The sequence below is a fragment of the Cornus florida genome, unplaced genomic scaffold (genome assembly GCF_030987335.1).
Source record: "Cornus florida cultivar Cherokee Brave unplaced genomic scaffold, ASM3098733v1 CherokeeBrave_3.0.0_Hap2_Chr11, whole genome shotgun sequence".
Lineage (NCBI taxonomy): Eukaryota > Viridiplantae > Streptophyta > Magnoliopsida > Cornales > Cornaceae > Cornus > Cornus florida.
In genome coordinates, this window is record NW_026775581.1 from 76,671,858 (window position 1) to 76,697,732 (window position 25,875).

Sequence of the window (25,875 nt, forward strand, 5' to 3'; positions counted from 1 at the left end):
GAAGATGTTACCCAAGTAATGACCCTAGAGGGGGGGTGAATAGGGTCATTGGCAAACTATGAAACTTTTTCGATTTAGCTTCTCGGCTCCTTTTATTTGTCTCTATACTTTAGAGCCAAATATAATTCATTGTGATGAATGATTTTCTAGTGAGTTGTAGTATAGATATCACTTAATTTAGAATGTAAAACAATGAGCTTGCTGCACATGAGGTGACTACTTTAGCAAATGACTAATTCATTTTGTATATTGAATCATGCTAATTAGTTATGCAACTAAGTGTGATTATCATTGATTCAAATAAATGAATTCCATTAAGCTTCAATGCATTCAATTCAACTAATCATTTAGAATTAGCATTTGCATAATATTAATGTGATAAATATTCAAAGTGCAAATGTCATGAAACATATTATCATATAGTTTATAGCAAATTATCAAACACTTGGTGTACATATAAACTCTAAAGATGAAGGATGTGTTGAATATGCATTTTGTCAAACACTTGGTATGCAATATCATTTTAGCTATATATAAATCAACTATAAAACATATAGTTTAAGCTAAAATCAATCACTCATTCAACTTAATCCAAGCATTCATTCAATCCTTCCTCATATAATCAATTGAGCTTCACATACTAGTTAATTGATTTATATATAACTCATTCTACTCAAGATAGACTAAACATTTGATATATAAAGACTGAGCAAATAAAGATGCAATCAAATGTAAAGAGAGTAGAGATTAGAGAGAAAAGAAAATGCAAACCAAGGGACACACGATGTACATGGTTTGGCACAACCTCGGCCTACGTCCATACCTTGAGAAAACTTCTCAAGGATTCCACTATGGCTCCTCCTTATGGGTGGAGAGCAAACCTTTACATGTTTTTGCTTGTGGGTGAAGAACCGACCTTATATTGAAGCCATCTCTCTTCTCTTTCTTTTGACGGATAAGAAGAAACTATTGCTCACTCTTATGGGTGGAGAGCTCTACCAAATGCTCTCATTTGAGAAACACCTTCTTTCTTTTATGGGTTGAGAAAGAGAAACAAGTTTTCCCTTGCAAAGAGAACTTCTTGGTATTCTTCTCTCAAGAATGGATATATAATGAAGCTTCCAATGAATGTCTCTCAAATAGACAAATATACAAATCAAAGCTCTCATACTTAGAGTTACAATTGAAATAATCAAATGAAAGCTCAACTCTAAGTTTGCAAGATGAATCACATGAATGATATCAAATGAATGCTTCATGGTGATTCCTAGAAGATATTTCTATCAAAATGATAGACTATTTCCATCCCCAAAGGGAGGTCTCTCTGTTGGTTCTCTTGCATGCCCACAATGTGCATACAATGTGTATTTATAGGCCCTTAGAAGAATATAGCCATTTGGGGGCATAATGGTAAAGTCCCAAAGGGTTAAAGAGCCATTGCAGTTTGAAATCTGCAAATCAACTAGAACCGGTCGACATGTGGCATAAACCGGTTGACCTCTTTGCATGAACCGGTTAATGTATGCTACAAACCGGTTGACATTTTCTTCCTAAACCAATTGATGTATGCTACAAACCAATCGACGTAAATAACCTTCTTTTTGAGATTTTGCTACTGCCTAGATACTGGTTGACATGAGCTTAGTAGGCGTCGACATGAACAAACTTCCTCTTGAAATTTTTCTACTGGACAGAAAAGAGCATGACTTCAAATGGACATAACTCAGTCCATTTAACTCCAAATGAGGTGAAATTTGAGTCCAAATTCATTGCCTTGAAGTCAGTTTTCTAACACCACTGGCCTTACTCAAAAATTCCAACCACAAAAATAGTTATAGCCGTTTTAGTGCAACCAGGTCATAAATTTTGCAGACCAGAAACATGCATATTGTGATGCTCATATCTCATTCAATTCAAATCCTTTTTAGGTGAAATTTGAGTCTAAACTTAATAGCTCGAAGTCAGCTTTCTAATGCACCTAGCCTTACTTAAAAACTCCAACTACAAAAATAGTTATAGCAGTTTTAGTACAGGCTGGTCTGAAAATTTTATGGGCTGAAAATTGCTTTTTATGAGATAGCCATCTTTCTAGAACCTAGGACTTTGATGTATGGTTCAATTTAGTTCAAGTCCAGTTTCTAAGGGTCTAGGGACATATAAGAATGTTAAAAAACAAGTGCATTGTGTCCTAGAGTCATTTAACAATTCATGGTAACGAAGGCTTTAAAGATGAAATATTAAGTTTAATGCCTTACTTTTACTTTCTAGAGACCAAAATAAATCATATAATTGATGTGCATGGTCCTAGCATTTATAGCTTAAGTGATGACATCTTTCAAAGCTTATCAAGCTTAAATTAACTCATTCTTTAGCAAAGACTCCATATGTCAATTATATATGAATGAAGTGCATAGTCTATTGCTATAGGAACATATGAATGATAATGATGATAAGCATGATCCTATAGAGATGATCTTTCAAATGAAGTTACTTCAAAAATAACATTACAATTAAAGCTAGCACTCACCAAGCTATCTACCCCTTTCTTCAAGCTTTGTTCATGAACTTTTAGACTTTGAGGTATTCTTCCTTTCTTTAAGTTGCTTTCTTGATCATTGATGTCCAATCTATCTTTGGATGGTTCCTTGCAACTTCATGTTTTCTTTGTCTCCTTTGCTTTCCATAGATGTGATCTTAAGTAATGGAATTCTTGGAATGGTCTTTATGATCTTCAATGAGGTTCTTCTTTGAAAGTGAATCATCTACAACACTCAATGTGAACATTAATCCATAAACACCATTAATGGTTTGTTATCATCAAAACACCTAGATTGTCATTGGATGAAATCCTTAAGGTCAATAGAAGAGTTGTTCATCCGGAAATGAATCACGAATTGGCGGGCTTGGGGAAAATTCTACCATTAACCTTGAAAGATGATCAGCAACCACATTTTCAGTGCCTTTCTTATACTTGATTTCGAAATCAAGTTCTTGAAGAAGCAAAATCCATCTGATTAGATGAGGTTTAGTTTCTTTCTTAGTCAAAAGGTGCCTCAAAGTAGCATGATCAGAATAGACAATGACTTTTGACCCTAAGAGGTAGGACCGGAATTTATCAAGAGTGTGCACTACAGCAAGTAATTCTTTCTCGGTAATAGAGTGTAATTCAATTGAGCTCCCAAAAAAGTCTTGCTTGCATTGTATATGGTGCATGGAAGTTTACCTACCCTTTGTCCCCAAACTGCTCCCATTGCATAATCAGAAGCATCACACATAATCTCAAAAGGTAATGACCAATTGGGAGATTGCATTATAGGAGCAGATGACAGTAAGCCACGGAGTGTATGAAAAGCATCAAGGCATGCTTGGTAAAAAACAAAAGGGGTCTTCTTGGCAAGAAGATTGCATAAGGGTCTAGCAAGTTCGCTAAAGTCTTTGATAAAGTGGCGATAGAAGCCGGTATGACCTAGAAAGGAGTGGACCTCTCTCACCGTGGAAGGTGGAGGCAATTCAGAAATGAGCTCAACTTTTGCTTTATCAACCTCGATACCCCATTTTGAGATGAAATTTCCCAAAACAATCCCCTCTTGAACCATGAAATGGCTCTTTTCCCAGCTAAGAAAGAGGTTTATTTCGTGGCATCTTTTAAGCACTAAAGACAAATTTTTAAGGCATGCATCAAAAGAAGACCCAAAGACCGAAAAATCATCCATGAACACTTCCAGATACTCTTCTACCATGTCCAAGAAAATTGACATCATACACCTTTAAAATGTGGCAAGGGAATTGCACATACCAAATAGCATCCGTCTATAGGCAAATGTGCCAAAAGGACAAGTAAATGTGATTTTCTCTTGGTCTAAGGGTCAAGGGCTACTTGATTGTAACCCGAATAGCTATCAAGAAAGTAATAATATTGTTGCCCGGCCAATCTCTCTGGAATTTGATCAATGAATGGCAAAGGAAAGTGATTTTTTCTAGTGGTGGCATTTTGCTTCCGGTAATCAATGCATACACCCGAATTCTTGGGAACTATTTGAGTTGGACTCACCCATTTGCTATCAGAGATTGGATAAATTATACTGGCATCTAAAAGCTTTACAACTTCCTTCTTAACCACTTCTTTTATGTTTGGGTTTAATCTCCTTTGGGCATTTCTAAAAGGTTTCTCATCCTCTTCCATGAGAATGCGATGCATGCAAATGGAAGGGTCAATTCCCTTTAGATCCACCACACTCCATCTAATAGCTTCTTATTTTCTTTAAGCACATTTAAAAGATCATTCTTTTGGTCTTCTTCAAGACTTAAAGAAATGATGACCGGAAGAGTCTCTTTCGGGCCTAAGAAGACATACTTAAGATTATAAGGAAGAGTTTTAAGCTCAAAAGTAGGTGGGGAGATTAAAGATGGAACAGGTGGAGTGCTGGAGAGTGGAAGAAGAGGTTCTTTTGGAGCTTTCCAAGGTGGAAAATCCAAGCTTGCAACGGATTCCATTAAATTGCTTACCTCACTCATTGATCCCTCATTATCGAACCCACAATTCCCATACATTTCAAGGAGACAAGATGTAAGAGAATTCTCGGAAAGGAGAGATGAAATATTGTCCTCGGTTGGTTTTTTCATAATCATGGAAGGAGTGGACTCCTCGACAACTTCATCCAAGACATCTATGAGACAACACTTGTCTTTATTGATAGGATGTCAACTCGCATTGAAGACATTAAGCTTAACCATCATGTTACCAAAAGAAAGGTCCATAACACCGGATCTACAATTAATGGTTGCATTCATAGTGGCAAGAAATGGCCTTCCTAAGATGATTGGGATATGGTTGGTAGGATTGGAAATCGGTTCGGTATCAAAAACCACAAAATCAACCGGGAAATAGAACTTGTCAACTTTGATGAGTATGTCCTCAACCATACCTCTAGGTGTTTTGAAGGATCTATCGACTAATTGAAGCACCACCGAGGTTGGCTTCAAATCATTCAAACCTAGCTGGACATAAATGGAGTAAGGAATCAAATTAACACTCGCTCCTAAGTCAAGAAGAGCTCTACGAACTTCATGGTTTCCAATCACACATGAGATGGTCGGAGCACCGGGATCATTGAACTTAGGTGGAGTGTTATGTTGAATGATGGAACTCACTTGCTCCGTGAGGAACACTTTTTTAGAGCCTTGTCCCTTGTTCTTTCTCTTTTGTGTGCAAAGGTCTTTCAAAATTTTTACATAAGGTGGAATTTGCCTAATTGCATCCAAGAGAGAAAGATTGACGTTAACTTGTTTAAACACCACCATTGTCATGGATTTTTCCTTCTTGCCTCCCAAAAGGCGAAGTCTCTCTCAAAGCATATGGAAATGGAGCTTTTAGGTCATAAGATTTTGCAACTTGAGGAGATGATGAAGAAGATTGAGAATTCTTAATGGGAACATTTTCTTCCAAGGAAGTAGGAGAAAGATAAGAAATGGGACGGGTACTAACTTTGGGTTGCACCAGTTCACTATCGTCACTTGGTTTTTCAACCCTATTATCAATTTGCCTACCACTTCTCAAAGTGGTAATGGCTTACACTTGCTCTTGGGAAGGGTACCCCGATGTAGGATTCGCTTCCACAAAGTATTGGGCTTTTGGGTTTCTTTCGGGTTGGCTAGTTAGTTTACCAATTTCTCTTTCATTCAAGGAATTAGCTATCATCCCAATTTGGGATTCAAGCTTCGATATTGATTGACAAAAATGTAATAATTTAGTATTCATTTCCAAACTACCCAAAGCCACCAAAACCTTATCTTCAAATGTGGAATTACTAGAAACTGCACGAGGATGATGAGGGCAAATTTGAGAATCATACACTTGAGGATGAGAATAGTGATTCATTCTTTGATGATAAGAAGAAGATGAAACAAATCCTTGAGAACCTTCATTTCTTTGATGAGGAGGAACATACCGACTTTGAAAATTTTTAGCTTGAAAAGGACTTGAATATTCACTCCACGCCAGAATATAAGCATTTGAATGAGGGTGAGCAAATGTAACATTGACTTGTTCATAGTGTTCATCAAGCACATGTCCATGGGGATAATTAAAAGTAGTATGAAATACACTTGAACATGTTATGCAAGGCTTACAAGAATGATAAGGATGATAACTATGAAAATGAGATGATTGAGTAGCCGGTTTTTGACTCAATAAAAATTGATCAAGTCTTTTAGTGAGAGTTTTGACCTCGGCTACAATCTCCATTGGACTTTCAATTTGACACACTCAAATTTTTCTTTTTTTCATTAGAATCATGACTCACCCGAGAAGTGTGATATTTATGCAATGAATTTTCACTCATATTTTCAAAAAGGTGCCAAACATCATCTTTATGTTTCCCAAAATATGAACCTCCACATGATGTATCAACTATGTCCTTGTGAATGTCGGATAAGCTTTCGTAGAAATATTGAACCACTTGCCATTTTGGAATGCCATGATGTGGACATTTCTTTAGCAAATCATTCAATCTTTCCCAAGCCTCATACAAAAGTTCTCCTTCCCCGTGAGAAAATTCTCTAATGGCGGTTCTCATTGAATTGGTCAAACTTACGGGGTAAAAATTTTTTAAAAATTCATTTTGCATTTGTATCCAAGAAGTTATTGAATTTGCCCTCATATTGTTGAACCAATGTTTTGCCTTATTTTTAAGAGTAAAGAGAAAGAGGAAAAACCTAAGAACTTCTTCTAAGACATTCATGTATTTCACGGTGGAGCATATTTCAAGAAAATCATCAAGATGTTTCTATGGTTCTTCATCATCTAAGCCACAAAAAAGTGGACACATTTGAATAGTCTCGGGCTTAATTTCATATTAATTGGCCCCAAAATTAGGAAGCATGACACAAGTCAGTGCATGGTATTCATGGAAATTGTAATGATCACGAAGGATCATTGGAGAAATTGGAGCTTAAACTCCGGGAGGAAATTGGTTAAAAGGAAGATGTTCCATGAAATCCGGGTCTAAATAACCAAGATTACCCTCTAAATTTTCCATTGGAGTGGTCAAGATGAAAAGTAGGGAAAAGACCGCACAAAACTTTAAACAACACAACAACAAAATCAACAAAAACTAGCACTCCTCCTTCGCAACACAAAGCAATTAACAACAAACCCATACTCCCATGCTTTCAACAATATGCAAGAAAAATAAATTGCCTCCACGCGGGCTCACGATTTATCTAAGAATTTATAAATTGCCACCACGCGGGCTGACGATTTAACTAGAGAGAGAGTTAGAAAAGCTCACAAAAGGTCCTTAAGCAACTTCAAATTAGTTTTCAATTTTTTTTGCTATGCCTTGCAAAATATTTTTTTTATTTTTAGCGTTTTATGATTTTGCTTAGCTTAGCTTAACTTGCTTCCTTGCTTTAGAACTTCCCTTTGCTTCACTTCCCTTGGCTCAATGCACCTACCCAATAAAAAACAAACACAATAAGTAAACAAAGTAAAATAAAATAAAATAAAATAAAAACACGATCAAAAGAGTATTAATTCCTAATTGTTTCCAAAATACGGCATTGCCTAATCCCCGGCAACGGCACCAAAACTTGGTGTGGCCTAGGTCGTGTGCTCCCAAATTGCACAATAAAGTGTGTAGTATGGCCAAGTTTGAATTTATAGAATGCCACTGCCACTACTAACTATAAAAGTAGCTAGAGTAAGCAGGGATCGTCCCAAGGGAAAGAAAGTGTGTTTTGGAATCAATTTGTTAGATTAGCAGGTCGAATGATCAAAAGATGGTTTGTTGGTTGAATTATACTACAATTTAAACTAAATAAATGCAATGTAAAACAACTAAAACAAATAAGGTGTAGAGAATATGAGAGATGAGTCTTGGATCATAAAGTTCACCACTAAGCATTACCTTCCTAGACATTCAATATTTGACGGATTAAGGGGATTGTGTGTTGTAAATGAAAGTGCGTGCCATTAATTGAAATATTGGCATGGATGACCAAGTAAGCATATATTGTCTAGTCAACCTAGTGAATAGCACAACATATCAAATTAAGCCATTAATCCTTCCATAAGCCCACAATTAATGCACACTCAACAAATTAGATAAATATACCACTTGCATTCATAAGCACGGAACATCAAACAACAAGAATATATTATCCACCTATCTAAGAAAGTAAGGCAATTACACTACAACTAAGCTAGTGACATGAAAACTAAACTAATTAAACTAAGGAGAAGGCACAATCCATCAAGAAATAAGTATTAACCATCAAATAAACTACATGAGTAACCCATTTAAGCACCATGCCTTGACCATCACTAGATTTATAATATCAACACACATAGACATGCATCAATGTCACAAAATCTAGAGATAAACACATGAACATTCATTCTAGCATACATAGACATATGAATAAAATCAAATGATCAATTGGAAGTATTAAACTACACAAATCACTATAGAAACAAGATTTATATATATAAGATGTCAAGACAAGAAATACAACAACACAAATCCCCATTAATTACAAAACATCAAAATCTAAGAGGCATGCTCATGGCTATCTCTAGCCCCAAGAGAATAGTTTAGCCACTCATTGAAGTTGTCATCCAACCTTCAAGGGCTATCTCCATGGTAAAATTCATCCTCCTCCTCTTGTGTTCTTGGTTGAAACCCTAGATGAGTGGAAGAACTTTCCCAAATTATATATTTCTCTCTAATCTCTAACCAAGCCTCTTTAACTAACCAACCTCCTTACTAAAAATAGCTAAAATCCTTATATTGGTAGCTCAAATGTCACACCCAATGGTTAGACCTCGTGCCAAGGACCTTCAAATGATTGTACCACGAGTATATATTTAACTTGGCTTGAAATCACCTTTTTACGCAATTTGAGGCAGTTCGATCGATCACATGGTTGCTCGGATCGATCGAACCATGGCGGTGCACTTTTTGGATAAGGACAAGGCTGAGATATTTTTGGAAAAAGGACAAAAGTGATAAGTGTGGATAAGATCAAAAGGGTTCAATCGATCAAAGGAAAAGTTGGATCGATCGAATAGAAAATTTTCTTAAGGATAAGGACAAGGGGTTCGTTCCATCATGGCAGGGTTGGAACGATCACAGTGTGATTAAAATCAAAAGGGTTCAATCGATCAAAGGAAAGGTTGGATCGATCGAATAGAAAATTTTCCTAAGGATAAGGACAAGGGGTTCGTTCCATCATGGCAGGGTTAGAACGATCACAGTGTGATCGATCGATCATAAAAGGCTTTCTTTACCATTTTGCTCCTTTCTTCCACTATGCTTGAGATTACTTCTTTTAATGCTCTAATTCAGCTAAATTGACTTATTTTGGGGATAAGTGCCTAAAAGGAAAATAATATGAAATTAGACTAAAACGGAAAAATAAGATAGAATAAGGTTCTAAAACATTCGAGCTTAAGGGGTTTAAATGCGCACTTTTTAGCGCTTATTAAAGAACAAACTATAATGTCCAACAAATCATTGATTTGAGGAATAGGAAACCAATATTTGATTGTAACCAAGTTATGCGACTATCACTACACATGCGCCGACAACCAACCTTATTTGGTGTGAGAAAAGCCGAGAGAATGAAAGGACTTAAAAGTAAATCCTTTGAACAATAGCTCATTAATTTTCCTATAATGTTCTGCATGGCCGCTTGAATTAATGGTATTAGCTGCAAAGTTAGGCAATGGAGACCCCAATACAAAGGCTATAGCATGTTGGATATTACAAAAAGAAGGGAGCTCATTAGGGGAGGTCTTCGGGAGTTCATTAAGGAGATCTTTGGGAGGAAAATTTGAGAAGTTAGACAGTATTTTGGCAACCTCCAATGCCACTAGAGAATCATGGACAACAACTACTTTTATTTCTTTCGCTACAACAACATATATTAGACACTCCCTATTTACTTTCCAATTAAAACCTCTTCTTTGTAAGAAGATAGAGGAATTTTTGTTTGCTTTTCACATCATCTATAGGCTTCTCCTTGTTTTTTGTTTTCTTTTCACATCATCTACAGGCTTCTCCCCATTATATTTTAAGTAATCTTTCCTATTAAACAATAAAGTATATGTACTCCTTTTTTTTTTTTATAGTGATACACAACTTGATCATAAAGCCAACGCCGCCCAAGGAGTATATGTCCCTCTTAGGAGAATGCATCAACCCAAAAGGAATCAATATAAGCTTCTAAAGAAAATGAAACAAGATAGTATTGAGTTAGCAGAATAAAAATACTATCAATCCAAGTCACTCTGAGCGGTTGTAATATTATTTGTTAACCTAAATGTTTCAACCTAATGGTTTAGGTAATTTTGATGATAACAAACAATTGTAGTGTAGAACTAATTCTTTCACTTATGTTAATAAGGTTTTAATCTATACTCAAGCGATTCATATATATTAATGGAGAAGTCGAAATGGATCCAGAACATGATGATGGAACATAAAGCTCAGTGAATTTAAGATCAATACTTGGGTAGATTAGTTATTGGTGAACGTTAAAATTAATTGTAGAGTTAATTTTGAATTGAGTTGTTTAAAAGCTCAACTTTGAACTTAGTGGACTCTAGAACCCACAATTGAATTGAAAAATATTATTTAAAGGTCCCTAGAACCACATAATTAGGCTATGAGGCCATTAGTTGAATTGAAGAATGTCTAACCTCATTTCAAACTAAAAAGAATTCAATTTTCATACTTGACCGAAGTTAGTCGATTAAGTGTTTCAAGTGAATCGATTAACTTGGCCTAAATAACGTTTCACAACCTTTTGTAGAAAGTTAGATACCAACTTGTTAAAGTTAACGAAGTTTGTCAAGTTCATGGAAAGTTGGACCAGTACAACTTTTTCAGAATCTTCACTTTAATTTCTCAGGCATATTGCACCGGTCCACAAAAGTTAGACCGGTCCAAATCTTCCAAAATTAAAATTTTCAACTGAATTTAAGACGCACTTTAATAAGCTCCACCTTGACTCAAATTTCATCTTTTCGTGCTCCTCCATAGCTCCATCTTAAATAAAGTTTTCTTCACCTCAAACAAAAACTTTTCCTTCCTGTCGTTCTTCGTCGTTCCATCACATTCCCCTATTGCGAGTAAACTCTAAGTTTAAATAGTCAAACAGGGAATTTACTCTCACATCAAAGAATCAGACTTCCCTTACTTTCATGTTGAAGGTTGGTGTTACATCCATTACTCTAGTGGATCTAGAAATAGGATTCCATTTTATCTTTGCAACTGCTCCATCTACCCAAGTACTTTCAAATAAAACATAGATATTTTTTTACTTTCCTTCCCAAAAGCATGATATGTGGCCCTCTTCTAATCTTCATCAACCCATTCTTTACTTCACACCAACAACCTTTCGTATCCAAAAGCCCCTACACAAATCACATTCCTTTCAACACTTGGAACATGACATACATTCCTTAAGGTCCTTATCAATCCATTCGTTATCCTTATTTTGATTATTCCAAATCCTACAACATCACTAAAAGAATTATTCCCCATAAATATTTTACTAACTACAGGTTTGCAGGAGGTAAACCACTTTTCATGACACATATGGAAGGAACAAGAATAATCAAGTATCAACTCCTAAGTTTCTTTCTTGTTGTCGACCATTAAAAGGACTTCATCAACATCACATCCCCACTCATATCCTTAGACACAACAACAGATGCATTCTCCTTTCCTATTGGACATCAACACTTAAGATTCCCCTTTACCCTCACAATTAAAGCATATATTCTCTAATAATGGCACAAAATTCCTTGGAGTTCCAAACTTCTTTTCTTATGCAATAAGAGCTTAAGACTCATCATGTTGATCTTCACCATTTAACTTTTCATTGGAGAATAATGCACTAATAACTTGCTCTGTATTTCTCCCATAAAGCAAAGTAATGCATAAATGTTTATGAGTAGAGTGTACCAATGTAAACAAGCTAATAGATTTATCCTCATCACTCAACTTAACATCAAATTTAGATACGTTGCAAACAATCTTATTAAACTCACCAAATGTTCTTGCAAGCTTACACCTTGTCTTCTACGAAATGTGTCCAACTTTTGTTTTAGGATTAGTCGGTTGGTGATATTCTTTCCTATATAAAGATTATTCAATTTCTTCCATATGTTTGTTATTGAAGCTTTTTTTATCACATCGTACACCACATCATCTATCAATGCCAATCGAATAGCACTCATCGCCCTTAAATTGATCATTTCCCACTTTACATCATAAATCTCCTTTAGTTTGTCACGCGTGTCTTTTCTAAACCATATTAAATTAGTACATCCTGTATCCAAACTTACCATACGTTAAAGTTCCTTCTTCTATCACACTTTTCGACCAAGTACTTTACATCTGTAAAAGTTATAGCCATGGCTCTGATACCAGTTGTTACGGATTACCCTAGGATCTCACTCAAAAAATAGCAAATAAAACAAATGAAAGCACGCGTACACAAAAACAAGAAAGGATTTAAGAGGTTCAAATTGCCCATATCCACACGCAAATAACAACTATCTTTACTTTAATATCAAGGGATTACAGACTAACTTCTCTTCTCACAAACCCAACTCACTATTTCTTTCAAAATTCACACTTTTCTTCCCTCTAAAACATTATTTAAACCATATTCTATATACAGTCTCTTCAAATTCAATTCCTTATTGAATAAGAATTATTGTTTATCAAAGAGTTACCAAAACAATTTCCAACTCTAAAATAGAAGCAACCCGATGAGAAACAATTTACTCCACAAGTCTGGGCTTTTTGGAAAGTCCTAAGTGAAAAAGGAAATTGATTATCAGGCACTGTTACGACAAACACAATGAACCCAAGATAAAACAAAGAATAATGACAGAAAATAAACAAGCCACACACAAAGATCACAACGGAATTATACATGGTTCGGCAAAGCCTATATCCATGGTTTATAACCAGCGAAAGTCTTCACTATGCGAAAAATAGGAGATTGCAAGTTTCAGCCCCTCACTCTTTCTCTATGATTTTCAGTGTCTCAAAATCTTTACTCACTCCAAACCCTAAACGCCTTTATATATCGGGCTATAAGAAAGTACTGATCAGGCTTGGGCCCACACAAAGATCATCCAACGGGTGTGACCTTACTCTAAATTCGGGCCACATCATAAATCTCCACCTTGGCTCAAATTATGGCAAGCTCCACAATCTCCAACTAATCCTTTCGCCTGCCAATGTACCTTCCCAGGTCTATCTATGTATCTGTTCACAACAGTAACTGCATGTGAAATGTCCAGCCCAGTGCAATAATAATTTATATGATGCTACCAACTACACTAGCATAAGGAACACGAGACATGTTCCACCTCGCCCTCGATCTATGGTGACAATCGTGCTAAAAGCCTAAAGTGGGCAGCCAATGGAATACTCAAAGGCTTTGATGATTGCATACCGAAGCGTTCCAGTGTCTTTTTAATGTATTTCTTCTGTGACAAATACAATCTTCCTGCTCTTCTGTCCCTATGAATCTCCCATACCCAATATCCTTTTTACAGCACAAAGATCCTTCATCTCAAATTCACTACTGAGTTGAGCCTTTAACATTTTGATTTCAGACATGTTCTTGAAAGCTATCAACGTGTCATCAATATACAAATAAAAGTACAAATACTAACCATCTGAGAGCTTCTTCTGATACACACACTTATCAAACTCACTCTTACAATAGCCATTCCCAACCATAAAGGTGTCAAATCGCTTGTACCATTGTCTAGGAGACTGAGACTGAGACTACATCAGCCTATAGAAGGACTTCTTCAGTACTAAAACATGATCTTTCTTTCCCATAATCTCAAACCCCTTAGGCTGATGCATATAAAGCTCATCCAAATGGTCATCGGGTCGTAAACGGGTCGCGTTGTGACCCGACACCAAATTCATGCCATAATGTCACAAGCACATAGATCGGTCCATGGAAATTTGGACCGGTCCAAGTTTTCCAGGATCTTCACTTTAATTTCTCAGGCATGTTGGACCAATCGAAGTCTTCCAGAAATCAAATTTTCCAACTTAATTTGAGTTTTAATAGTATACTCAAACAGTTATTGGACACATTCATTCTGTCGACTAAGATATTGATACATTCGATTAACATTCAGAAGTTAATGGACTAACTTACACAACTTTAAAATCTAATGGCTAGTTCAATTATCCCCTCATACAATTAAAGCTCCAAACGACCATATTTCTTAGATAAACTATAAATACTCATTTACATGAACATTTATAAGTATTAACCAACAATTAAGCTCATTATTGAAGATAACATTTTTATCTAACATTTGTTCCCTAGATTTGAGATTTCAATTTGTTCATTCACTAGTAACTCTGAGATAATGAGTTGTCACTTGAATATCTTTTCTTTGAGAGATTATACTTGTACTCAAACTTCAACCTTATTTATGGGATTCTAAAAGTGTTGGTGTAACCCTTTAAGACTACAGTGAAGGATATTTCACTTAACAAGAAAGTGTTTGTGAAGCTTGTTTGTAAAAGGTTTTCTCTCCACCCCATGACGGAGAGACTTGGTGGATATGGAATTCCTCAAGAGGGCATCTTAAGGTATAGACATATGCAAGAGATTTGAACCACGTTACGACTGTGTTTGATTCTCCCTTACTTATCTCTTTACGTTTATTTGTGCAGGTTCGATTATATTTTTCTATTTTTACTTCATTATCATTTTCATAAATTAATTAATTTAACTAGTTTTTATTATTTGCCAAAGACTCAATTCACCCCTCCCCCTTTGGGTCAATTATTAAGTAACACCATTGGATTGAGATCTTGAGGCAATCAACCTCATTCAATGCATTAAGCTACTCCACAATTTGAAATAACTAACTCTTTTTATGATCGTGTAGACATAACGTCTACTTGGCTATGATACGAAACTAATGTAGGACATTAGGACTAACTAAAGAGTCTAAAAATTCAATTAATTAAGGATAGAGTTAGAGGTTTGATAGTAGAGATGTAGAATTTAAAATTTATAAGTATCAACCTATTGGAGTTACCTCATAATTAAGGTAATTACACCCCCCATCCCATCCCCTGGTAGAGACCTCTCATGCCTTTAATCATTACATAAGGTTAACACATGACTTGTGGACTTACCTCATAATTAAGGTAATTAATAAGACTTACAACTCTTCAAATTCTTAACTCATTACTTAATAGCATTGATAAAAACAAATTAAAATGAGCTTAATGGCATCAAAATGCCCACTAAACTTATAAATGATGAAATTTAACCAAAACCCACAATTCCTTAAGACTCTAAAATCTAGCACCTCCACATCCTCCACCACTTCCTCCTCTAGTCTCATACCCCGCTCATTGTCCAAGTGACCTCTCCCATGTCCCCCACTTTGCCACCAAATGGACAAACACCATTCAAAACCCAACTCAAACAACCAAGCTGCTCCTAACAATAACTAAAGCGACAAAGAAAATGAGGATGCTGAAGTCTAACTTGCAGTCCAACTGTGAAATCCCACATCGCTAGGGGGAGGGGGTGGGGGAAATTCATTGGCATTTATATGTGTGGACACCCCTTACCCATGTAGATGTGTTTTGAGGAAAAATGTTAGCATTGAAATGAGACTGTGCACGACAGAGAATATCTACACATGTTGGGTGGGTTGTAACAAATTATATCGGAGCAAATCCCCAGCCAAAAATAGGCAAGCATACATAAGCCCGTGAGGGAGACTTGTGATGTCCACATCGCCAAAGGGGAATGGTTTGGTGACACTTATATGTGTTGACACTCCTTTAACCACGTAAACACATTTTGAGCAAAACGTGAGCACCAAGAGGAAGGTATGCAAAGCTGAGAATATCTACACAGCGTAGGATGTGGTGTGACAAAACATTACCTCACAAATAATGCTCTTATAAGAGAGTTTTCTGCCATTGAACACGTTGTTAACATTCTTCACTGAGATAACTTGATTATGGTTAAACGTGTTAAACAAATTAATTTAACCAACTCCACAACCATTTGCCCAAGATAGCTTGATTAAAAGGAATCAATCGTCTAATACCAAGACCACATAACTTCATAGGCTTGCAAACTTGCTCCCATTTAACTAAGTGATACTTGAACTCTTTTCCACTTCCGCCCTAAAGAAAATCCCTTTGAATTTTTTCAATTCTTTCAGCAATGGAGCATGGAATTTGGAACATAAAAAGAAAATATGTGGGAAGACTTAATAAAGTGCTCTTAATAAGAGTTACTTTACCCCCTTAGACAAATGTTGCTTCTTCCATCCTACCAACCGCTTTGCATACCTGTCAATCACAGAATCCCAGCTCCCCACTAACCTGGAAGAGACCCCTAAGGATAAACCCAAATAAGGAATAGGAAAGGAATCTACCCTACATCCAAGTACTGCACCTAAAGAAGAGATATCCTGAACATTCCCAATCGGGACAAGCACGCTCTTAGCCACGTTTACCTTTAGCTCGGAAACTACCTAAACAAGCCAGTATGCACCTCAAGTATCTAAGTTAAGACACATCTGCATCACAGAAAACCAAAGTGTCATAGCAAATGAGAAATCTCCATCTGATGGTTTATATCTCTTCCCTCCCTGAATCCCTTAATGAGCCCAATATCTACTGCCCTATGCATAAGTCTGCTTAAGCCCTCCATAATAATTAGAAGAGGAAAGATGACAATGGATCACCATGTATTATACCCCGAGAGCACCCAAAAAAACCAGCGGGAGAACCATTCAAAAGAATTCAGAACTTGACAAACGAAAGACATGTCTCAATCCATTTCTTCCACCTACTTCCAAACCCCATTCGTTGTAGCAAATAGAGAAGAAAATTCCAATTTACATGATCATAAGCTTTCTCAATATCAAGTTTGCATAGAACTCCAGGAACACCACTGCGCAATCTTGAATCCACACATTCGCCTGCAATAAGAACTGAATCAAGAATTTACTGACCTCTAGCAAAAGCATTCTGAGAATCTGAGATAATCCCATCTATAACTCCTTTCATACTTTGAGCAAGCACCTTAGCTATAAGTTTGTAAATACAGCCCACCAAACTAATAGGACAGAAATCCTTAATGTCAGAAGCGCTTCCCTTCCTAGGGATGAGGGCAATAAATGAAGCATTTAGTGACTTCTCAAAAACACCAGTAGAATGAAACTCCTGAAAGGTACCCATCACCTCATCTCTCACAACCGCCCAACTTTCCATCAAAAAGCGCATAGTAAACCCATCAGGCCAAAGAGCTTTATCCCCATTACAACTTGATAAGGCTTTTAGAACTTTTTCTTCCGTAAAAGGAAACTCTAGCCCATCTTTCTCTAACTCAGAAATAGCCTCAAAAATGAGTCCATCAAGTTTGGGCCTCCAACCTAATGGTTCTGTGTAAAGCTTTTGATAAAAAAAAACTATCCCATTACGCACCTCTTCCTCCCTCCACAGCTCTACACCTTCCACCCGAATGTGCCTAATGTGATTACTCCTTATGTGAGCATTAGCTAGTCTGTGAAAAAAATTTGTGTTACGATCCCCCCTTCTCAACCAAAGAGCCCAGATTTTTGTCGCCATGAAATCTCATTCATGCTAGCAATCTTAGCGAGAACTGCCTGACAGGAAGCTCTCCTAGTACAAAGAGACTCCACATCCCCACCCATCTCCTCGAGACAATTAATCTCAGAAAATTCAGCAAGGACTCTATTCTTCCTCTATTCAAGATTCCCAAAAACGTCCTTATTCCATTGCTTCAAATCGAATTTGAGAGCTCTTAACTTCTGTGTTAATATGAAGCTGGACGCACCTGTAACCATCGCTCCCTCCCACCAAGATCGAACTTTCCCTTGCAAATCCTCCGATCTCAACCACATATTCTCAAATCAGAACGAGGTTCTACGAGAACACCCCCACAATCCAAAAGCAAAGTAATATGATCAGAGGTAACCTTTGCTAAGACCGCCTAAACAACATCCGGAAATTTTTCTTCCCACTCCCCAGATATCATAAATATGTCCAGTCTTGAGAGGGTAATTGGATCCCTGCTACTAGACCAAGTATAGGCTGCACCTTTTATTGGAAGATCAATGAAAAGATGCTCATTGATGAAGTCAGAAAACTGATCCATATCTAAGGACCTCCTTCCCCCAGTAAACCTCTCGAACGGTAACCTAACAGAATTAAAATCCCCTCCCAAGCACCAAGGGAGAGACCACATTCCTTGAACGTGGCTTAGCTCCTCTCATTATCAACAACAGGTCCATAGACCTCAGAAAAGACCCATCTGAAGTCATCTTCCTCCATTTTAAACTCACAGGAAACAAAAAATCTCCCCATCCACACATCCATTTTAGACAACCATCTGTTATCCCACATAACTAAAATTCCACCCGAAGAACCTGTAGCATCCAAGGCCTCCCATTCCACAAACCTTCCTCCCCACAAGCTTCTAACCACCTCGTCAGAAATGGATGCTAACTTGGTTTCTTGCAAGCAAACCACCTGCCCCCCCCCCCCCCCCCATTTCCTTAAGCTATCTTCACTACCCCCCTCTTATTCAGGTCATTGAGACCACGAACATTCCAAGTAATAATTCGTAACTTCATTAAAAACTGGATAAGATTAATTCCCCTCCCTCCTTCTTTAAACTCCTACTTTTGGTCCTTCCCCTTTCCTTCACCACCCCTTTTTTCCCTTCATAGTTCACATCAAAAATTAGATTCTTGACCTCATGTGCCCCCTTCCAAGATAGAGGCCTGGTGTTCATTACTTCAGTGGTCACAGCAATCTCTCTTCCTTCCACTATATTTTGAAGCATAGATAAAGTTTGATCATTATTACCCTCTGATGAGACACCCAGCAACTCGCTAGTGACCCCTATATTATCAATCACGCAGTCATTTCCCATATCTGCAGAAGAATCAGGTTACAAAACACCCAAAGGTTCCACATTAGAACATTCATTCTCCAGCTAAGGGGCTAGCTCATTAAAGTAAACCTGTTGGATAGAACCTTGGTCATCATCATCTTCAGTATCTCCCCTATTATCATACACCAAACTTGTAAAATAGCCATCTTCTCCATTAGCCAAATATCTAACAAGTGCATTCTCCTCAGTCCCTTTAGTTGGCAAACAGTTAAAACCTTCCAAGGCTACACGCATGAAACTAACGGACTCATTCTCTGCAACCCTTGCAACAAGCAAGCAATTAAAGCCATTCAATGTTATATGCAGACGGAGCTTTTTAAGTAGAGCCAATGCCTCAGCATTAGATAACTGAAAATGGAGATCCTTCCCCATACAAACCGTAACCCCCTTATATGAATCCTTAACTGCACATTCCCTGGGTCAGCATACCCTGAAACAGGCCTAAAGGCATCCCTCCCTTCCTTATTCAAACTATACTCAGCTTCACGTATAACTGAAAGCTCACTGCACTTCTCCGATGCCAGTTCAATTTCACTCCTCATCACTGAAGGAATAGAAGAAGAAGAAGAAGGAGGAAGAGGAGTGTATAAAAGGCTTTTAAAATGGTAGGCCGAAGACATACCTAGATCAGAAGACGTACGAACCCACTTTTGCTTATCATTACGGGACCACCTACTGTGGCGACCCTGCTAATAGCCCTTGGTTGATCTAAAGCTTTTGTCAGGTGGTAGAACAGAGCCAGATGGAAGAGAAGCTACAAGAAAACTACAAGTGTTATGTCGATAAGCCCTTTCCTCCGCGTTCAACCCTGCAACACTTAAATGCCTCCATCTCCTCTTCTCTGTCGAAGACTATTCTCAACGACGATGTGGAATATCGTCTAAAGTAGAATTGTGACTGGGCTTAGCCAAAGGCTGCGGATTAGGCTTAACATTTAAAAAAGAAATAGTAAAGTTGTTATTAGGCCCCAAGAAACAATCCTCTTAAACTCCTTACTAGCTTTTGGCCCATGGAATGTAAATAGCCCATTGTCCAGCTTGTCATCTAAAGACAGCCCAGATTTAGGCCCAAACTTAGGCCCGTCATTAACTTTGGCATAAAAGGTGCCTGTATTGCCACATTCTTTATTACGTGGTTGGCGGCCAATTGGGCGATCAAAATAAGGATTTGATTGGGCACTATTTAAGGGCGTTTTGTGCATTACTCAGGATTTTGCTTTCCTTAGACGCGGCCGGCGCGTAAAGAAGCACTCATCGCTGTCCTTGAGAATTAAGATGGAACTGCATCTGCCAGCAATGCCTTCCTTTGTTCGTTTCATCAAGCAAAGACGGGAACCCTTATCAACTCCATAATAGGACTTCGGGAGGATACAATGTGAGATTTCCTCCATCAGATTGACCTTAAATGCCACACGCTGATCTTTAACATAAATAAACTGCGGTACCCTACCTCCAATAGAGACATAAAGGAGAACTTTCTCACCTCCCACCAAATCATCCACTTCCACACCTCTAAATCCTCTGCACAGATCACCAATAGCTTCGAACAGTTTTTGACACCAGAGATGAAAAGGCAAGTCGTGAATCGCAACCCTTTTGATTTCACAATTTTTCACTGCTGAGTATCCTACTGCAAAGTGCCAAACGTCGATAGCTAAAGTGGCGTCTCCCCATCTCTTCTTCCCTAAATCCAAAACATGTAAAACTTCAGCCTCCGAAGGTAGCCTAAAAAATAAGAGGCCGTCTGGTAGGGATGATACCTTCACCCTACTCGAGACCTTCCAAACCTTCATCGACCATGTCGTGATCCCCTCGATACTGCCCACTTCGCTATTAAAATAGCCAACTAAGCAAGATTTTAGGATGGCTTATCTTTCCGTAATGCTTTTATGATCAACCCTAAAAACCATGTCTTTGCCGATTGTGCATCTTTTAATCTCGCCATGGAAATTGAGGTGAGATAGTGTCGCAACATTAAGATACGATCATATCATAACACAAAAAAAAACCTAAGGATCCAGCACCAGAAAGAGAAAATCAATAGACACCGGAGTAGAAGACTCCGGCGACAGGAGGGGTAGAGAGAGAAGAGGGAAGAATCAACATGCGGTGAGAAATGAAACCAAGTATAAGTTAGTCTTAAAGCCTGAGGTTCATTTATTGTCAAATTTCTGGTGCAGAGGCTGGATTAGGGGTTCAATATGGTTTGAGCTTGTTGTGGTACTAAGTCAAGGTTGAGACAGGTATATTTTGGCTATTTACATTTGTTGTTGTACTAAGTCAGGGTTTGAGCACTTGTTCTTGAGACATTTTTTTTTTTATAAATAATAATCAATTAAAAAGCGTTTAAAAGGGGAACGCATCCCGAAACAAGAGTAGAACCGGGTTTTAAGGACCAAAGAATCCAAGAAATTAACTAAGTCATCGGGAGAGGAATAAGAACTCCTCTTCACGTAACTAAAAATAGAACGAATAATATGAAGTTTCAGCATCACCATGGATGACTTTTTCCCTTCGAACATTCTGTTATTCCTTTCATTCCAAACGCACCACCAAACGCATTGCGAGACTGCCCTCCAAAAATCGTGAACACTGCTTCTCACACGACATCCCCTCCATACATTAATCAATCCCTTGAAAGATCCAGGTATTACCTAAACCAGTCGTACGCCACTAGACAATACAGGAGGACATGATCCACCGATGCACCATCACTTTTGAAAAGGCAACACCAATTAACAATACAATTGCCTCTCATCCTCAAATTGTCAATCGTCAAAATCTTACCCCATATAACTGTCCAAACAAAAAATGACACTCTAGGGGAGCAGTAGAACGCCATATAGTCTTCCATGGAAAATCAATGCCTATGAAATTGGTTAGGCATCAAAACAAGGATCGTACTTCAAAACGACCATGGGATGAGGGAACCACCTAATATCATCGCTACCGCAGCCAACTACCTCCTGTCTATACAACGTGTCTAATAGAACACAAACCTCATCCACCTCCTAATCCTGAAAGGAACGCCGAAATCTCATATCCCATGTAATCCCACTACTATTAAGTCGATAGCAGTCAACTACGCAGGCATGTCTATCAGTTGCGATACTGTACAAACTTGGGAAGGTGCGAGATAATGGCTGATCACCACACCATAAATCCTCCTAAAATGAACATATCTACCATTATATACCTTAAATCTAATATGAGAAGAGAAAACATCCCAATCCTTCCGAATAGATTTCCACAACCCAACTCCTCCCACCATAGAAACTAGGTGAGTAGACCACCCGCCACTCTCCTCCCCAAAATGACATGAGATGAGCCTTCTCTAGGGGCGGTGCCTCTCCCTACCGAATCTCCATAACCATTTACCCAAGATAACTTGATTAAAAGGAACCAACTTCCGGATACCCAAATGACCCAACCTAATGGGCTTGCAAACCTAATCCCATCTAACAAGATGATACTTAAACTCTTTGCCTCTTCCACCCTAGAGGAAATTCCTTTGGATCTTTTCAATCCTTTCAACAACAGAGCATGGGATTTGGAATATAGATAAAAAAATAAGTAGGCAAGCTCAAAAAAGTACTCTTTATAAGAGTTAACTTCCCCCCCCCCCCCCTTCGACAGATATTGCTTCTTCCATCATGCCAACCTCTTAACATATTTATCTAACAGAGAGTCACAACTCCCCACCCTCCTTGAGGAGACTCCCAAATACAAACCCAAATAAGGAATAGGGAAAGAACTAACCCTACACCCAAGAACTGCAACTAAAGATAAAATGTCCTAAACATCCCCAACCGGGACAAGCACGCTCTTAGCCACATTGACCTTTAGTCCAGACACTACCTAAAAATAAACAAAAATGAACCTCAAATATCGAAGTTGAGACACCTCAGTGTCACAAAAGACCAAAGTATCATCTACAAACAGGAGATGAGAAATCTTTATTTGATGAGTTAAATCTTTGCCCACCCTGAAGCCCTTGAAAAGACCGAGATCCTCTGCCCTCCTCATAAGTCTACTCAGGCCCTCCATTACGACAAGAAAGAGAAAAGACGACAGGGGATCACCTTGTCTCAATCCACTAGAACACCCGAAAAAACTAGCAGGAGATCCATTCACAAGAACAGAAAACTTAACAGACGAAAGACAAGCCTTTATCCATTTCCTACATCTATTTCCAAACCCCATTCTCTGAAGTAGATACAACAGGAAATTCTAGTTAACATGATCATAAGCTTTTTCAATATCAAGTTTACATTAAACTCAAGGGACTCCACTTCGCAATCTAGAATCTACACATTCACCTACAATAAGAACTGAGCCAAGAATCTGCCTTCCTCTAACAAAAGCATTCTGGGAATCCAAAATAATACCATCCATGACATCCCTTATCCAAAGAGCGAGAACCTTAGCAATCAACTTGTAAATATAACCCACAAGGCTAATTGGCCTAAAATCCTTAAATATTGTAAGCACCGCCCTTCTTAAGGATGAGGGCAATGAAAGAAACATTTAACGACTTCTCGAACACTCCATTAGAATGAAACTCCTAAAAGGTACCCAACACCTCATTTCTCACCACCTCCCAACTTTCCAACAAAAATTGCATAGTAAACCTATCTGGCCCCGGGGCTTTTGTTGCCATTGCAACTCGACAATGCCTTTAGCATCTCCTCTTCAGAAAAAGGCATCCCAATACCATCTTTATCTGTAGTAGAAATAGTCTCGAAATCAAGCCCGTCCAGCCTGGGTCTCCATCCTAACGGCTCAGTGTATAACTTCTGATAGAAAGAGGCAATCACATCACACACCTCTTCCTCCCTCCATAACTCCGAACCATCCACCCAAATTCGCCCTATATGATTACTCCTTCTGTGTGCTTTAACAAGCATGTGGAAAAATTTTGTATTACGGTCACACTCTTTAAGCTATAAAGCCCGAGATTTCTGGCGCCATGAGATCTCTTCCATACAGGCAATCTCATCAAAGTCTGCCTGACAAGAAGCTCTCCTCGAACGTAAAGACTCCACATCCCCACTCGACTCTTCAAGATGCCCAATCTCAAAAAAATCAGCAAGTATTCTATTTTTTCGCCATTCAAGGTTCCCAAAAACTTCCTTATTCCACCTCTTAAGTTCGATTTTAAAAGCTCTGAGCTTCCTAGCTAATACAAAACCGGAAGACCCTATAACCATAGCATCCTCCCAATAAGACCGTACCCTCCCTTAGAAGTCCTCCGCACTAAACCACATATTCTCGAATCGAAATGGGGAACATTGAGACCTCAACCCCCCGCAGTTAAGAACCAGAGGAACAAGATCAGAGGTGACCCATGCCAAAACCGCCTGAACAACATCCGAGAATTTCTCTTCCTACTCTCCAGAGATCAAGAATCTATCCATTCTTGATAAAGTGACCGTATCTCTACTATTAGACCAGGTAAAGGCTGCCCTTCAATAGGCAAATTAATGAGAAAATGCCCATTAATAAAATCTTAAAACTAAGTCATATATAAAAATCACCTTCCTTCTATGGACCTCTCTAACGGGATCCTAACAGTATTAAAGTCCCCACCTAGACACCAAGGAAGAGTCCACAATCCTTAAACATGACAAAGCTCTTCCCAAAAGAATAGTCTGTCGCTATCCACTACCAGTTTAGAGGCCCTAGTGAAAACCCATCTAAAATTATCCTCCACCATTTTGAACACATAGGATATAGAAAACCTCCCCATCCACACATCCATTCGAGACAACCATCTACGATCCCACATAAGTAATATCCCGTTAGAGGTACTTGAAGCATCCAAGGCCTCCTATTCCACAAACCTACCTCCCTATAGACTACTAACAGCCCCATCTGACATAGAAGCCATCTTAGTTTCTTCTAGACTTTTTTTTTCACCACCCTTAAAGCTAATTTCACCACCCTTTTTTGTCCAGATTGTTGAGACCACGAACATTCCAAGTAATGATTCGTAGCTTCATTAAAAACCAGATAAAATTATCTCCCATCCTCCCCTTCTACCACTCCTGCTTCTGGTCCTTCCTCTCTCCTTTACCACCCTTCTCTTCCCTTCATAATTAACATAAGAAATAAGATTCTTAACCTCCTGTACCCCTTTCCAAGACGCTAAGGGTCTCAACTTCTTAACCTTATCAACCACTGCGACCTTTCTTCCTTCTACAATAGCTTAAAGGATAGACAATGTCGGTTCATTATTACCATCTGATGAAACACCCAGTAGCTCGCTAGTAGCCCCTATATTTGCTACTACCCATTCCTTGCCCAAATCAGCCACTGTTTCAAAGCATATGGGTCATACAATAGCCAGCAGTTCCACCAATCCCATATTAGATTGATCAGTCACTGACCATGGGATAACTTCGTTGGAACAGACCTGCTGAATGAAGGCCAGATCGTTGATCTCTTCCATTGCACTGTCTATTCCACCTGCAGTCATATCCATTTACGATTCCGTATCTATAGCAGAATCACCTTTCCCAAAATTCAAAAAGTTAAAAGTATCAGTCGCCTCTACTCCTCCATATGGTAAATAGTTAAATCCCTTCAAAGCAACACAAAGACGAAGCTCTTTCAACAAAGCCATTGCCGAGTCGTTTGCCAGTTGAAAATGAAGATCACGTCCCACACAGACCGTGAACCCCTCAGGCGAATCCTTGACCGCACAGATTTCTGAGTCAATGCACTTAGGAATGACAGTCCCACAACCAGCTATCCCTTCCTCATTCAACCCAACCTCATCTTCGGGCACCGATGATAAAACTGACAACATACCTTTCTCCATCTCAACATCACTCCTTAACACCCTACAAGGAGGAAT

The 25,875-nt window shown here is 38.3% G+C and overlaps 1 long non-coding RNA gene across 1 annotated transcript in view; it reads right to left on the minus strand.

Annotated features, from left to right (window-relative positions):
• Positions 1-25,875, minus strand: part of LOC132283212 (uncharacterized) — a 115,610-nt gene that overhangs the window by 65,064 nt on the left and 24,671 nt on the right. Inside the window, exon 3 of the long non-coding RNA XR_009471971.1 lies at positions 2,528-7,451. This is a non-coding gene — a long non-coding RNA (uncharacterized LOC132283212). The remainder of the gene's footprint in view (positions 1-2,527; positions 7,452-25,875) is intronic.